The sequence below is a fragment of the Periophthalmus magnuspinnatus genome, chromosome 21 (genome assembly GCF_009829125.3).
Source record: "Periophthalmus magnuspinnatus isolate fPerMag1 chromosome 21, fPerMag1.2.pri, whole genome shotgun sequence".
Taxonomy (NCBI): Eukaryota; Metazoa; Chordata; class Actinopteri; order Gobiiformes; family Gobiidae; genus Periophthalmus; species Periophthalmus magnuspinnatus.
In genome coordinates this window covers 25,216,607-25,234,313 of record NC_047146.1, presented here as the reverse complement: position 1 = coordinate 25,234,313, position 17,707 = coordinate 25,216,607, and the positions used below count along the sequence as shown (strand labels likewise).

The 17,707-nt window shown below is 36.2% G+C and overlaps 2 protein-coding genes across 2 annotated transcripts in view; both read right to left on the bottom strand.

Moving 5' to 3' along the window:
* Positions 1-16,940, bottom strand: part of nxph2a (neurexophilin 2a) — a 21,835-nt gene extending 4,895 nt beyond the window's left edge. Inside the window, 2 exon segments of the mRNA XM_033987058.2 lie at positions 16,531-16,676; positions 16,745-16,940. The gene's annotated coding sequence lies outside the window, so the exon portion shown is untranslated.
* LOC117389406 (UDP-glucuronosyltransferase-like) overlaps positions 1-17,707 on the bottom strand; it is a 136,056-nt gene that overhangs the window by 95,831 nt on the left and 22,518 nt on the right. The gene's annotated exons all lie outside the window — the stretch shown is intronic.

Below are 17,707 nucleotides of genomic sequence, written 5' to 3'. Positions count from 1 at the left end.
CCTATTTCCATGTAACCTCATATACTACATTATAACCAAATCTTCAGTATGGCATCTATCCAAACATTCATTGGGGCTGCAAGATTAAACACAATCCTATTGAAAGCAACAAATGATCCTGTCTTATTATATTAAAAAGTTGCTAACCCTGTAGTTTAGACCTCTACAAACATGTTCTGAAATTGATAGGTTTATTGGATTGATTTAAAGTAATTCACAGATCTGAAGGCTGGTGATTTTGACATAAACATCATTGGGGAAGCTGTCAGCTCTATTGACACACAGGTTGGTGGTGTGATTCCAGCTCCTACAGATGAATGTTGTTGTTGTGTCCTTGAGCAAGACACTTAACCCACCTCGCCCCCAGTTTCTGTTTACACTGGTGTATGTGAATGGGTGAGTGGTTCCTTGATGCAAATTGCTTTGAGTGCCTTGAAGGTGGAAAAGCGCTGTATAAAAATGTGACCATTTACCATTTTAAAGTTCAACTCTCTGTCCTCTCTCAAAAGTTAATTGCTCTCAACAAGTTTAAAATCTAAACTTAAAACAGTCCTGAGACCAAAATATAAATTACAAATAGAATACTAATCACAATGCTTATCAGAAAAAATCGTAATTAGATATTTTTCCAAAATTACTCAGCCCTACCATTCACCGTGTATAGTCCTTAGTTAACTTGGTGTGAATGATGGAGCCAGTGCACCAAGACGGATCATGCTGGACGTTCATGTGTAAAGAGCCAATCAGAGCATCCGTCTGCTGTCCCGCGGGCGCACACATCTTTCTCACAACTGACATGGAGGTAATTGCCACGGCGACCACAACTAGCCTCTGGAAAGTTATTAGGAAGCAACTGACATCTGGCATCCAGTTCATCAGTAAAAATGTAGTTAAAATGCATTCAGCGGTGATGGGGTTATAAAGACTAGATGGGCATATTAGATCTTTATAATCAGTCTGGGATGCGGTGTACTACAAAGCTGGCCTCAAGAAAAAATACACAGAAATGCAGGATTACATGCAAAATAAAATATGGAAAAAAGCACTATTTTACAAATTTGCTTTAATAAATTCAGTGGTGATAAGCTTGTGAAGATTTGATTAATATTAAGTTAATTATAATCTGCCTGGGAGACGTGACTTAGAGTAATGGAGAATCACTATTCTATTAATTCATAATATGTACTAAATAATCACTAAAAAGTACAATTGAAATATTTTAGTTCTATCACTATCACTATTGGAAACACTACTTTTTCTTGACAGCTATCCTACAATAATAATACATCTGCTATTACCACTAAACATGAATGTGTACAAAATATGTCATGAAATACTTTTATATTATTATACTTTATATGTTATGTTATTAGAGACAGATACAATTAACAATTAAGTAATCTAAGTGTCAGTGTCTATAGACTAGGTTAATTCATGATACCAGTGCCTACAAGTCCAGATTTCACTAAAAAAGTAGAAAAAAGTAATAAATATAATTAATTTGTCAAGATGATCAAATAGTGTAAAAAACTTGTGCACTAGTTATGAGTGCAACTACTTAGTACTTTTTAACTGCTACTAATATTACAGCTACCAACATTCAGACAATATTATGCCAACCCATTAGAAATATGTCCAAATGTCTTGATTAAAGTTCAACAATTAACCAAAATTTTACAAAACAAAAGGTGAAGGTAGATCACTTTAAAGCCATGTTTGGGATAACATTTTCCATTCTGTCTTGCGGACATTAGTTTTTATATAATAATAGTATCCATTTTCCTATTATCCACCTCTGCTACCATTAGCCAAATATGTAAAAAAAATACCAACTTCCTTTCTGGTCAACTCTACGTTCTATGACTCTATAAGCATTTACTCCATTCAATTCACCACCATGTATTGTATATTTTTGCAGCACATAAGGTTGAGATTTGCGTCTAGGGCCAAATTGCTTTCAGACTTGGTTCCCACAATAAACAAAATGGGTAATTAACCTGCTCATCAGTGCAGCACAGCACACTCCACGCTGCGCCCAGCGTTCTTCATGGATTTATCTGTGCAAATCGACCTCACTTTAGTGGTTCAATTCGTTTGGCCGCTAATTTTCTGTGTCCGAAGCTTCATTAACCTGATGCCTTTTCCACGAACGAAAAATCTGGACATTTGGTGGAAATTACACCTCCCTTTTAGAGCAGAAGGGTTTTGTAATATGTCTTGGGTTCGAACACCTGCCAAACCAGAGACAGTCAGTGAGGACAGCCAGAGGAGGACTCAGTATGACTGCTGAAGTAGATACAATTCTGTTTCCATTCTGATACAGTAGTTTGTGGTTTTCTGTGGTCTATATGTTGACAGTGAGTTAAAGCAGGCACTTATTATGATATCTCCCAGAATGCACCAACTTTCCAGCTATTGGAAATGTAAGTAATATTAATGCATATTCAGTGTAACTGTTAAGGTCCGGCATAACTCCATGAAGAGCAAACAGTTTCTGTTGTAAACATAAGGGGGTATTGTATCTAATATGACTAACTACACCTGTACTGTACAATAGCAACTGTCCCCCCAGCATCTGGACAGGTTTCTTTCAAGCATTTTAGTTTTTACCATCAATGCAAAACATGCACAATTTGGTGCAATATTAGGAGTCAAATTAAACAAAAAGCTTATTTACCCCCACTACACTTCACCTCTCAGTGGCTTGTGCCACTCTTATAAATACCCCTGCAGGCTTGGGACCATCTAAGCATACATGTTTGTAAAGGGCTCATTGCCCCTGTCTCATTACTTCTTTCTCATTGCTCCTGTCTCATCGCTTCTGTCTCATGGCTCTTGTCTCATCGCTCCTGTCTCCTCTCTCATTACTCCTGTCTCATGGCTCTTGTCTCATGGCTCCGGTCTAATTTCTCCAGTCTCATCGCTCCTGTCTCACTGCTTCTGTCGCTCTTGTCACTTCGCTCCTGTCTCATTGCTTCTGTCGCTCTTGTCACTTCGCTCCTGTCTCATTGCTTCTGTCGCTCTTGTTACTTTGCTCCTGACTTATTGCTCCTGTCTCTGTCTCATGGTTCCTATCTCACTGTTCTTGTCTCATTCCTCCTATCTCACTGTGTCTTTCGCTCTTGTTACTTCGCTCCTTTCTCATCACTTCTGTCTCTCTACACCATCTACAGTCAAATATTTCTTGGAGCTGCATTGCTCCCAGAGGTAACACCAGACTCCACAGTGTCTATGTAACTTGCCTAACTCCTACAACTGTCAACAGAGTTCTCTGAACAAAATGATTTAGATGTAACCATCTTTAAGTAACGGTCATGTTTGATTATAAATGCATGTCCTAAAAGACCTCATCAGACATCTTTTGTGTCCATGAATTCACTAAGCTCAAAGTGCACGGTAAAAAGACCTTCAGCCGTCTTTCCTTTGTATTATTGTGGTATGAATTAGTGATTGAAGAGGACATAGGTACAGAATGGCAGTCAAGTTTCTGTCATTCAGTCCCACGGCAGCTAAGGCAACAACAAACACATCACTATTGACTGTGAGAAGTGAACAAATAATGCAGGTAAGAAGACAGACATAAATAGCTTGAATTATTATGGAAAGAAACAGGCTTCAGGTTTTAAAATCTACATGTAATTGTCCTTCATATGACACTGTTGTTTGTCTAGTAAGTAAATTAAAAACAAAAGCAGAGAGAATAAAGTAAAGTATTTTACTTTCAGTGTTTCAACAAATAACACCACACAAACCCAACCACCATGTGAAATGTCCTTGACATTTGACCTCCTGTACGCGCAATAACAGGTCACGAGTACCACTGCCTCCTCAGAGACTTAACCCGTGTCCACCTCAAGAAAAATCAAACTCGCCATTTTTATCATGACATCACTGCAGCGCTAAAAATACACCAATAAAAACACAGCCAAGTAAAGCTGAGTTTGGGAGGTGACCCTGTTTCCAGTGTGTGTAGAGCGGCACAACACTATCGCCCGCTCATGATGTCACTCGGGGCGGCTTTTATCCCACGATTAGCATAAATTACAGCACATAACATAACCTCCTTTGGCTAGCATAAATCACCCCATGAAGGGTATTAGTCAGTTTTGAAGTCGTCATGTCATTATTGCCATCTTTTCCCTCTGCTTCTGTTGGAAATGGCACTGACTAGAGCTTTCAACACAACATAAACTTGGGAAATATTGTTTAATACACAATATAAAGAGTTTTGGATTACACAGTAGTTCAAACATTGTGAACCCTAACCCTAACGCTATAGTAATTATCTGTGAATATGTTCTATGTCTGTGTCTAATTATTACTGTGAATGTTGCTGTTCGTTGTATGGTTTAATCACGACATAATAACACTAAACACTATAATCACGTTTAGTTGGTAATCCTCGTGTTTTAATGCAAATGTATCCTCACTGGAGCAAACCCAATTTGTTAATTCGATAAGGTAATTTCAGAGCAAATTGGCTATAAATTAACACACTATCTTACCAGGAGACATGATGGTCTCTATAACCTGTCACTTTATATCTATTACAGAGCTCTAAAAAAATGACAATTCCTCCATAGCTATATTTTGATTCTACAACTAATTGCAAGACTAATTGTAATCAAATAGATTAGATAGATTCTAGGAAATAAAGGTACAATTAGACAATCTATTACTTTTCAGGTGGACATATTAGGTAAAATAGACTTTTATGAGTTTTAAACTATGTTGTAACGGTATCCCCTTATCCTTAACTTACTTAGAATTATATTTCAATCCCGTATTGTAATGCATTCAAGCCTTGAGTGACTATGATATGGCTGCATCAAATTATAAAGCATTTTATTGTTTGATAATAAGGAATTGGACTGTTTCTAATTTTAACTTAATGAGATGCCATGTAAACTGTGGTCTTATGTCTGAGAGTTGTGAAAGGTGCTTATAAACTCATCATGGGGAGTAATTAGGATGATCAGATTGCATACAGTAAGTGAGGAATAACTTTAAACCACTGCACATCATTTAAAATGATCATATTCTGTTTTCAAGTTTTTAAGATCATACTGGGTACAGTGCCTTTAAAAGCTGAAAAATAGGTCTTCTTTAAAAACAACTTAGTTACTTACTTGCTTACTTGCTTACTTACTTACTTACCTGCCTACTTACTTACTTACTTACTTGCTTACTTACTTACTTACCTACTTACTTACTTATGTATTTACTTACGTACTTGCTTACTTGCTTACTTATTTACTTACTTACTTACTTACTTACTTACTTACTTACTTACTTACTTACTTACTTACTTACTTACTTACTTACTTACTTACTTACTTACTTACTTACTTACTTACTTACTTACTTACGGTACTTGCTCTCTTGTTTTACCCGCTTAGGTGGCAAATTCAGGGGATAAAGGTGACAGTGATGACGGGGTGCTGGGGAAATTGAGATGCAGTGAAGAGTAGACGTGTTACAGGTGAAATGTGCACTCCCCCACCCCTTCCCCTGCCCACCCGTCGACAGGTGCGCGTCAGGATCCCACTGTGTTCTCAGCATTTGGCACTTGTGACAGCTCCAAAGCTCTCCTCCTGTTCCTCCTGATTCTCCTCTCTCACTTTTAGGCACATGTTAACTTCAGCACATCATCACTTTCATAATCGCCTTACATGGTCAAAGCATCAGCTCTGTGGGGGTGTGCGTGTGTGTGTGGTGTGTGTGCGCGTGTGTGTGGGGGTGTGTGGGGGTGTGTGTGCACCTGACACAAGAAGGAAACACCTCCAACACAGATAAGAGAGAAAAGTGTAAAAGTATGAAGTCAATGTCAAATTAGAGTTCATTTGGTTATTAAGTAAAGACTATCAGCTACAAAAAGAAAGTGCATCTAGCTCCAACTTTATGAATGAGGAAAATAGCAAAAATAATTTAAATAAATAAAGCAAAATTTATCAGAGCATAAGTCCAAGATTACTAAAGCTCACAACATACTACACGATTTTTCAGTTTCAACGATTTTTAAACATGTGACAAAAAGCACAGACCATAGTAATTGATCCTCTATTGTATTTTCTTTATCAGTCAATATTTAAGTAAGTTAACTGACTTATATTGTGTGTATTATTTGTATTTTTGAAACAGAGTAAACCTTCTGAACCTGGACCTCTGTCGTTTCTACCACAACATCCAGAACAGGTGAACTGGTTACATGAGCTAACAAGATAGAGTACCTCCCTCAGCTGTTTCCTGTCTAGAGTAAAGCAACTGACTTTGAATCTCTCAACAGTTAAAAATGATCATTGCACCAATAGTTTAGCTGTAAGTCAAAAGTGGGTTATTGTTATTTTTATTATCTGTGAAATGGAGTGGAATAGTTCCATTCGGTGGTGGAAGGTAACAAACTACAAGTAGTAAAGTACTGTACTTAAGTAGAATTTTTAGGCATCTGTACTTTACAGTGTATACTTTTTACTTTTATTTCACTACATTTGAGAGCAGGTATCTGTACTTTTTACTACACTACATTTTTGAAACAGCTTTTCATATAATTTAAGGGGTTATTGACTAAGGTTTTGAGTTCAAGCATCGGCTTTGAGCAAACAAAAATAAAAGAGCAAAATTCATAAGAAAAATTAAGCAATTGATTTGTATTGCAACTGTTGACCAAAATATGTATACTTTTTAAAATCAAAATCACTACATTTACACTTTAACAAATTAAATTTGTGTGAAATACTTTTTACCTAGTACATTTTTAAGTGGGTACTTAAATACTTTCAGTTAAGTACATTTTTTCATGTGATATTTGAGCATTTTACTTTTAAAGAACACTTTAAAATGGGTTAATACTGCTGTTTTGTGGACTGGGTATCATTATTTGCAAAGAACAAATAAGAATAGATAAATGTGGATGAGGCTGTTACCCTTTCAGCTTTACAACTTTATGAGAGGTGAGTAATAAAGTCACCTAATTATTTTTTACCACTTCCCATGTTTGCATCTTGTGCCTCTATGTACCTCACTCCATCTTCCCCTAACACTCTGTTTTATTGGCTGGTGCAATAGTGGTGATGTTTTGTGGTTACAATGACAGAACAGCTCAGAGTCACTGAAACACCACACACAAGGAGCGCAGCGGATTCAACATCGCTTACAAGGATCCAAAGTCAGGGAGAAGCAAATCATGTCCTAAATCAGGCATATCATCCTGTAGTGTGTGACAGGCTTTAGACTATATCTGCATTTTCCGAGAATTCAAACTCCACTATGATTAGTTAAATCCACCTGTCACTCACTTAGGATAGGAGAAATGGGCAGGTGAGCTGGTATGGATCGCAAAATAAAAGTCTATACAGGGAATCAAATTATGTATTATTAAAACAACAAAAACATAGTCAGATATCTAGGTTTAAGAATGGCACTAAGTACATGGGCCCATGACCTTTTGAATTTTTATATTTTGGAAAATTACAATGTAGGATAAAATTGCATAGTATTCAATATATCGATTTAACCTGTATTATATTGCTTTAATCCTTTCTCCAAAGTTGAACATAACAGAATATATGTGACAGACAACTGTAAAACACTATTTCTACAACCATTGTAATAGTTTGAATGTGGCTTACAAATGAGTGTATTTGGCTTATAAAATGCAGCATTTCCTGTATGGTAGGCCTTTTTAATTTTTTTTTTATTGAATACTATATAAAACTATTCTAACACTGGACAATCCCTTCATTTCAGCTCATTACCACCCAGTTACTCTGCAGAATACAACTGAGAAATGTTCCTATTTTTCAAAGCTGATTGAGTGAAGGCTGATTTTACACAAGAAAAAAAACTCTTCTGAAGAATAAACGCGACGTGAAAAAGACGTAGGTTCCAATTTGAGCAGCGACTCTAAAGACACGCACTTCACAAGAAACATGGTGCTTTGTGAATGCTGGCTGCGACAAACTGCTGAGAAAAGCTCAAAGGAACAGTACTAATCAAAAGCAGATTTACACATAAGCGTCACACCTTTCTTTTAAAAGGGACAAATGTACATTTAATTAAAGGGGTCAATCAATTTCCCAGTGCTAAGATGTGACAGGGGCGTAAAGAGGCTCTATAAGGAGCATGTCATTACAGAGGCATTACACAAACACTATATACAACAACAGATGAGCAGCAGTCAAGATTTTATGAATGAAAGTATGCTGTTTATATTAAATACTGTTTTTGTCTGCACAGGCTGCACTAAATGTTTCAGTTGGATTATTTAAAGGTGCACTACGTAATTTATCTGGTGCCACTTGCTTGTTTACTTTTTTTTAGTTTTTCCATAGCCTGGAATGTTACACAGTAAACTTGTCTTTCTTGCATTTGTTCAATTTGTTGTGTTTTTACTGTTAAAAATACCTTGAAACACATGCATTCAAGCTGTGAATGGGGCCTTCCCTCTCTCCTAACCTGTAAGTTGCCCAACTGGAATCACCTGCTTATCTCCATGGAGACAGATTTGTTTAATGCCATTCAGTGTAATATATATATATATATATATATATATATATATATATATATATATATATATATATATATATATATATATATATATATATATATATATATATATATATATATATATATATATATATATATATATATATATATATATATATATATATATAATAAATACACAAGCTAATTCACCGTAGTTACATAGTGTATGGTGTGGGGTTAGTCTATTATTCTCATTATTCTCAATAGTGCATCTCGTTGTATTCCTTTAGTCCTTGGTTCTTTTCTATTGCAAAGAGACATGAGAAGAGTTGATAAAAAAGAAAATTACAGCCTTTTCCAGCTTTAGTTTGCCCAAGGGACTTTCTATCAGGGCAATAAGTCATGTGCAAGTGTAGATACTGTGAAGCAGGTTATCCAAAGCATTTATGAGTTCTGGTTGAGAAGCTATATATGTTTTTATTTATGTGCAGTTTACGCACTTGAGAGCTAAATTAAACAACATTAAATTAAGATAATATGTTTTATCTTTATCTGGGAGCAGATTAAGGCTACATTTTTGGACACTGGTTACATATAGTCAAAGTATTCAAATACTGAGTGAAAAACTCAAAAAGAACAGATTTTTCATACCGATACCGATTGTAACATTTCAATGCAGGGTTGATCACAAATACTTTTTAACAACTCAACTTAAAGGATAATATACTGCAGTTCACCAGAAATGAGCCATGCCAAAAAGCATAAAATTAAACAAATATAATTTCAAAATATTACATTCAAATCGTTTTCTGAGGCACACAATTTGATAGGGGCTATGGGTGCAAAACTCAACACAGAAAGTAGTCCACCTTTTTATTACCTTCACCATATAAAACGTAAATGTCTGAGTCTATACTGTATTCTGCCGAACAGGCCAGTACTAAAGGAGCTGTTAAAAAGACAGCGTTGTGCATTAGCTGCTACCTTACTCCTTTGACCCTGCCGCGCAATGCTATAAGCTACTGCACATTGGAGTATGCCTGAGGCGCCAAAACAGCCATCAAAATTCATAGCTATGTGGACCGCAATCAAAAAACATATTTAACATAGAGCCGTGTGCAGAGTTAGTGAAGAACCAGCTCTGTACCCTCTTCATCGTGAGAGTAGCCCCAGGACAGTAATCATACCACTCATAATTGTCTGACTTAACTCCTTAATGGAGCACGTGGAGCCATCTTGGATCTATTGTCCATGCAAAAGAGCACTACTATCACATCTATTGATCACAAAAGGCAACTGAATTACTATACAGTAGATAGTTAACATCATTAGATTAAAGATTTGAATATATATATATATATATATATATATATATATATATATATATATATATATATATATATATATATATATATATATATATATATATATAGATAGATAGATAGATAGATAGATAGATAGATAGATAGATAGATATAGATAGATGTGTGTGTGTGTGTTGTGTGTACACGCACACATTTTCCGTTTTAGTTGTTCCGTTTTAAAACTCATCGCTACTTCCTGTACTTTTTAACAAGTGTTTTATTTGTCAAAAATAAGGCCTTCTTACAGTAAGCAGCTAGGCCTCTCACAATAATTACTATATCGACTTATCCTTCAATAGATATGAAAGCTGGAGCAATATTTTGGGGGGGGCAATGTGTCCATTTTCTTCTTTTTGGGGGGAATTTTTGGTTATTTTTGGCTATATGATAAGATTTAAGCTGGATATGGTGGAATTAATAACTTCTATGACTCATTATCCGGGACCAGATTGTGAGGGCAGCAGCAGGGGCTCCCAGACTCCCCTCACCACGGACATTTCCTCCAGCTCCTCTGATGTTTATTATTTTAACTTATGTTTTTTGTTGTTTTGTTGTTGTTTTTAAACAATATTGTAGATTTAGAGTAGTTTTTGTGATTTAAATCTGCTCTTAGGTCAGGGGTGTCCAAACTATGGCCTGGGGACCAAATGTGGCCCTCAGACCAGTTTTATTGCCCCTAAGGCCTCCTGCTGAACCGGCCCAATTGATCATAAGCAGTACTTTTAACAGCAAATTCTATTTCTACCACTATAACCTCAAACATCACATTGCATTGTGATACAGTCCTAAAATGAATGTGTCTTAAGCCTTATTAATATACAGCGGCTCTGTCAAAGCTGTGTATAAAGCACCACACTGCATTGATCACCAGTCTGTGGCCCTCCGCTTCAAACATGTTTTGAGATGTGGCCCTCAATAAAAAAAAAAAAAAAAAAAGTTTGGGCACCTCTTAGGTTATCGTGTCAGTGGCATAAATTTGTTTCAGTATTATCATTTAGTGTCTATATTTATCTCAGCAATATATCACAGTTCAAAAGTTATTATCATGACAGGCCTATAAGCAGGGTCTCCTCTCCATAGATCTGTCTGTCAAAGTGACTATAAATAAACCCAGTAGAAATAACTGACTTGGCTTGGCTTAACTGAGTACCATATCTTGTAAAATTAATCTTGTTGCACCTTTCAGTTTCGCACAACTTTTCCATCTTAATTTTCTAGACCTTTATCATGGATTTGTTGCCACGCTACACACAATTATGATTGATGATTGAGAAAAGCTGTCAATGCATTTGATTGTGTGACTGTTGTAGACGGCGCTGTTGTTCATTTATGGGATTACAGGTGAAGAAATGACAACCTTTGAGGCCGAGGACTCCAAATGCCACAGATATAGCCTTGTTTATGAGGGATATCAAGACAAGCCTGAGGGAGAGAAACAGTATGACCCCAATATGTTCGCAGATACACATCAGTGCCAGGTAAGCCCCAGAATCACTCCTGGAAGGCGGGCTGTGTTGGCTCTATATAGGCCTGGGTCATGAAGCTGTCAGTGCAAGCTTTGAGATACACTTTTGTACTGTACTGATGTTGGAAATAATATAGACTAGTGTAAGGGTAATCTTGTTTCAAATATGAAAAAAATAAAAAAAAGAGTTAATGTTAAACTGTTTGCAGTGGTCCAAAGATATTTCTCACTCCTAACGTATTCCAAGCATCTTACTTATTCATAGGCCTGACACTATATATATATGAAGTATGATATGTTGCTGAATATATAAACAATAATACTGAGACAAATTTATGTCATTTATAGTTTGTATCTATAATGAGTCATAGAATGTATTCAACTGTCTACAGCTCAAATCCTATCGTAGAACAGAAAAAAGTACACTAGTACACAGAAAAAGTATCACAATAAATATAGCCCTCCCAAAAAATGATTTCTAGCAAACATATACTGAATGATAAGTCGATATAGTATTTATCCTGACAGGCCTAGTTATTCACTGCAATGAGTTTGTAAGTTCTGTCCACAATTTTAAAAGACGAAACTGCTAACAACTAGCATGGTAATAGAGCACCAGCATTACTTCCTGGTTCACGGATGATAAAAAACACTTTACAATGAGATGCAAACCGCACACAGAACTAGTTTTACAATTTCTCTTTACTGGGGTACTTTATTACATGGAAAAGTCACCAAAATATTGAATCCAGTTGGTTGTGAAAACTTGGCTAGAAAGTTTTGGGGTTTTTTTATGTTTATGTTTTGACAGGCTGGAAATTGTAGTAGTTGAGTTTCTGCATGCTGAGCAAACACACAATCAAAAAAGGGAAGGGGTGCTCTCAAAATTATTGATTACTAATGTAATATATAAATAGGCTAGAAATTACGTTAAATGAAGAACATATTTACATATTAATTACTTGTTTGCTAACATTCTGTCACCTTTTACGACAAATCCATTGAGAGCCCTGACTCTATCCACTATTGAAATATCCAGAATTGGAGCTGTAAAAAAAATCTATTATAAAAAAGAAGCAATGTGTTGCTGTGAAACGTGTACCTTTAGAATGTCTATTAGTTACAAATGTACGCTTTTAACCAGTGGCATCCTCTTTAACCTGCTTTTCAAAATAAATTCACAAAACCTCAGTCAGTACTTGCGGCCTATAATCGCTTCTTCAGAAATGTGTCCTGCTGCCATTTCTGCTACTTATTTCCCCATTCTCCTCCCAATTTCTGTGGTGGCTTTTGAAGACTCCAGTTCCAGTTTTTTTGCTTTCTTACAAGGCAAATCCCGGGAGAGGTTGATGTGAAGCGACCAGGGCCAAAGGAAGTAAGTGCAAGCAAGGGGGCTGTGAAGAATATAAACACATTTTTTTATTGTCCGGTGGGGAGAGTGGGGGGGTCGCAGGGGGGCTCCGGGTAAAAGAGACGAGGACCTTATCACAGCCCAGCAGCTCTGTAATTCGCCGCCATGATAAAGTGGCGGTGCGGAAAACCTTACAAGGCTGGCACAATCCAAAGACGGATTAGGTTTTTCTGACATAAGCTTCCTGAAAAACTAATCAATCAGTCCATGCCGTATTATCACAAGCACGAGATTAAAGAGGTACTCCTAATCCCCGCAACTGTACATTTTATTACACTTTTTCTTAACATTATTTGCTTTTAAATATACAATAAATAAATAATATAAGCTGTTAGAAATAATTGAGCATGGGAAAGGCGAAAAGGGGTTAAAGAGTCCTTAGGGAGGGGATTTCTGTAGAATCTGTGTTTTGTTATGAAGACAAGGATAAACCAGCCGTCCTTGCCAAAACGCTTTTTCGACTTTGGGTATCGCAGTGTACTGTCTCACCCCATTGAAAATACAAATCTGATTCATGCATTAAGAACTTAACTTATACCACACTTTTTGTCTATAAAAAAATACTAAACTGAGTACAAAATTTGACTCAAAATTACAGATCTGAAAATATGTTGTGCCATTTAAACAAGATTTCAAGATTTGTATTTATTTATTTTTTTCAGTGTAATGTTTGTTTATTTAGTGGAGTCTTAAGGTATTTCATTTTATACATTGTTTTCCTGCAAACGCAAAATGATGCAATTTTGGCTTCAACAACATTTGGACACTTAAGACATTTAAACAGATGCTAAATCAAAGTACCGAACTTGGGCCAATCCTCTTCAAGAAACATCTTGTAATCCCCTGAATCAGCACACAATCATTCACACACAAGTTCACTAAAGGAAGAATCATCAGAAATCGCCAAGATCAAAACTTGAGGTCTTTACTCTCAGCTACAAGCATCCCTATCACCATGGTTACATACACTGCATTACAGAGGTCTTGCGATGTCTTCTTATACATTTAATCCTATGGTAAAGGTGGCAGAGTGCACAGTTTTTGAAGAAGGTTTATCTTATCTATATTGTTCTCTTGTCATTGCCAGCCGAGTTAACTGCGGCAGATGTCACTGTAAGAATGGATTCTCTGAGGAAGGGTTTGACCTGCTTGATTCGTCCCCGGGGTAAGGCACAGATGCTGAGGCCAGGTCGGGGTTAGCCCATTTCTGTTTTATTTTTACACTTTGATTCATGTTAGAGCTGTTTACATATGGTGTGAAAGCGGCATTTAGTCATACATGACAACTAGACAACTGCGTGTAGTACAGAAGAGGAAAAAATGTGTTGTTGTTTTTGTTTTGTTTTTTATCATGCACTGATGGTATGAAATGGGAGTATGGCGGTATTATCAAAAAAAGATTCTTCATAATAATCAGTCAGAATTTTGGGTTAGATTATAGTTTATCTTATTAAAAACTTTTAGGGGTTTTAATATTTCTTTCCCACACATAAGAGAGGAACATTTGCTCCAAACACATGCAAAGGATTGGCTCTAGATCTCTCAATTAAAAAAAGACCCACACGTATCACTGAGAAATTAAAGAATCTCAGTCTCTATTCAAATTAAATTAACTGCATAGCCATATGAAATAAAGCAAAAACATGCACACATTCCAGACTTCATGACCTCAAAAATATGTTTTTGGAAAATCATCAAATAATGGGATAAATCCAGCATCTCAGCATTGAGAATACCATCATGAATTTATTAAATCAAAAATTAAACTATGACAAGTGCTGTGCTTACAGTGAATACAAGTGAATACATAATCAAAATGTATTATTCACCTGAAAATTTGAAGTGCCTTTTTAATATTTATGTCTTAGAGGGTGACGGTAAACCTGGCTAGATTTATAGAACCAGAGAAACGGCTAAAAACAAAAACAAACAGGAATCTGGACAATACAAACATATATATAAAAAAATATGAAATATTTGGGGCCATGTCCGATCATTTAAAATGCTTTCTTTGTATACAAATTTACTCATGAAATGCTTGAACTGCTGAAGTTTTCATATAAGAATATATGTGTATGTATATAAGTCTGTAACCACAGAAAACAAAACATTGCTTTGATCTTACAGTTAACATGTTACAGTTACAGTTAATATGACTTTAAAAAAATAAATATATATATATATATATATATATATATATATATATATATATATATATATATATATATATATATATATATATATATATATTTAATCTTCTAATGAAAGAAAAAAAAATCTATATACATACGTGTGCGCGCGTGTGTGTGTGTATATATATATGTGTGTGTGTGTGTGTATCACACATATACATATATATGTGAGACAATTAATCTTTTCACGGTCAAACTTTTGCTCTTATATAGGTCTATAGGACTCAGTTTCAAACTTAATTCAATTTAGTCACACTATCTACATGGTCAAATATCATACAAAATGACTTGAGTCCTAAAACTTGACACCAATTTATCACTTCACAGTTAAACCCCCAGACAAGTGGTGTAGTTAACGTGATAAGAACCAATATGTCCATTTTCAGACAGACCGGGTCCAGTGGGACATAGGGGTGCATTGGAGCATATGAAGGGGCTTGTCTCTGGAGATGCACCCTCTTTCTCACTCTGCCTCTGTCTCTCTCTCTTCTCTAGGGGCTAAGGTGGTCCCAAAGGTGCTGGGCTGATTACAACATACACTTTTTAAACTGCAGTTCAAGGCTATCTCTAAAAATGGGGAAAACATCTTTGAAGGATACCATAGATGTTCTTCAATAACATGGCATTTCCAGTTTTGGTGTGATCACGGCAGGAGCCACAGAATATAAGTGTATGATAAAAATCCACCAGGAAAAAGGCACTTGAAAATTTGCCTTAAGCCGAAAATCTTTCTTCGTAATATCTTGCAATCAAAACAGCACAACTGAAAGATTAAAGCTTATACCAAAATCACGGATTTGCAATTTCATCACTTCCTACATGTTATCATTGAGGCACGGCAAAGTAATTTTCACCTATTGTCTTCTTTATTTTTACAGATTTTGAGATTATTTGTTTGTTTGTTTTTACTTGGGAGCTGGTTTGAGGTTTGACAAAGTGATCAGGAGTGTCTTAAGTGATGAAGTAAAGAAAAATAGGAAGAAGACAGGTAAAGAGATACCAAGGAGTGTTAAGGCGTTAGAAATAGAAATAATTTAAAGCATATGGCCACAATGAGTTGGACAGTGTAGGATTTCTATTAATTCCTATTGTTCATAAATTGCACTGTAAATTTTGAATCCGTTCATATCCCCAAATGATTTTTATTTTATACGGTTTAAAGTAAAAGGTAGCACTATTTTTTAGCTGTTGCAAAAACTGAAAAAGCTAAAAGGTTTCACATTTATACTCCCATACATGCTTACCACAGCTTACTTTATTATTAGCCTACAGTATGTCAGACATATAATATCACATGTATTACAAGAATTGACACGGTCTCTGCCATTGTTTTGGTTGTTGTAAAGTGATACATTACCTATACCTACATCTTCTTTTTATCTGGAATATTTTAGACAACGCAAAGTTATAGGCAGAAGTTAACATTTACTGCCATTGTAAATATATATGTAACCTAATTTAATGTGAAACAATGTCTTACAAATGCTCCAAAAGTCCGTGTAGGAAACTGCAAATACTCTGAAAGTCCTGAACAAGCCCTCGCACTTTCGCCCAGCTGTCTTAATTCTCCAAAACATGACTTTTTTCTGTACTGACTCGCTCCGCTGAACTCACCTGGTGCAGGAGGAAGAGCAGCAATATTTTCACGGCTCTCATCTTTTTGACTGACTTTGGAACTAATTCACAATGAACGACGCTTAAATCCTCTCTGGCGCTCCGGGGAGAGGCACATGGCGCTCGCACATCGCTTCTTTTTTCACCTACAATAAAACACAAGGAATTACGTTCCACTCAGATTGAATAAAACTGGCAAGAAAGTTAAACTTACCGCTTTAAAATGGCACTTCACTTTGCGCAGTCAGTCATGCTTGTCCAATCCACTTCGAGCTCCTAAAATCCCGTGTAAGTTTGTCTTCTTTGAAGAATTACTCCTTGAAAATCTGTTTTTACTGCCAAACTTCTACAGCAAACAACAAGATAAAGTTGCGGACCGAAGCGAAAGAGTGCGTCTCATCCCTCACAGTATCCTGTGGAACTACGCAGGGCAAGCGCACTCCGTATCCAGCTGTTGTCTGGTCTCACTCACTGCTCCTCGCTCTCCTCCTCGTGTCTTCTCACAGTCGCCTCAGCGATCACTCCCCTATCTCATACTGTTATCCACACGCGTATTGTGTTCGTAGACGGCTTGATTATCTCCACTCTATGGTTATATCACGTCAAATGTAAGAAATTGTCACGTGAGTCTCGTTTGTGGCGCAAATTCTAGTGTTGAACCTTCCCAAAATGTGACCCAACCGAGCGCAGACCATTACGCACAGGTCAATCATAGAAAACCACGCACACCATGCGTGAATTTATTGACGGTAAAATACAGTGGGAAACATTAATTAATCTTATTTGACCCAGTGACTAAGTGGTGTAATAGAGGCTGTTCAGTCTAGTAAACTACTAAAACATAAGTGATAGGTATACTTGAAATATTGCCATTGCCCACAGTATCTCAAAGATTTAGATTTCATTTTACGTTTACTGATTCCTGTAGTTAACAAATACGCAATTCATACAGAATACAGTCAAAGTATTGGAAATATAGGCTATATATGGACGAGCACACATTATTTCAGTCTTGGGTTAGTCAGTCTTCAATGTTATGTTGTTGTTGTTCACACACAAATGAACAAGTAACCGCTTTGTCAGGTTTCTAGAATGAAGTATTTCGACTTCAACAATTAGATCTGCATATTCTTGTGATTTAACTATGTCGTGCTAAGAGGTCAATCATGACAGCCAT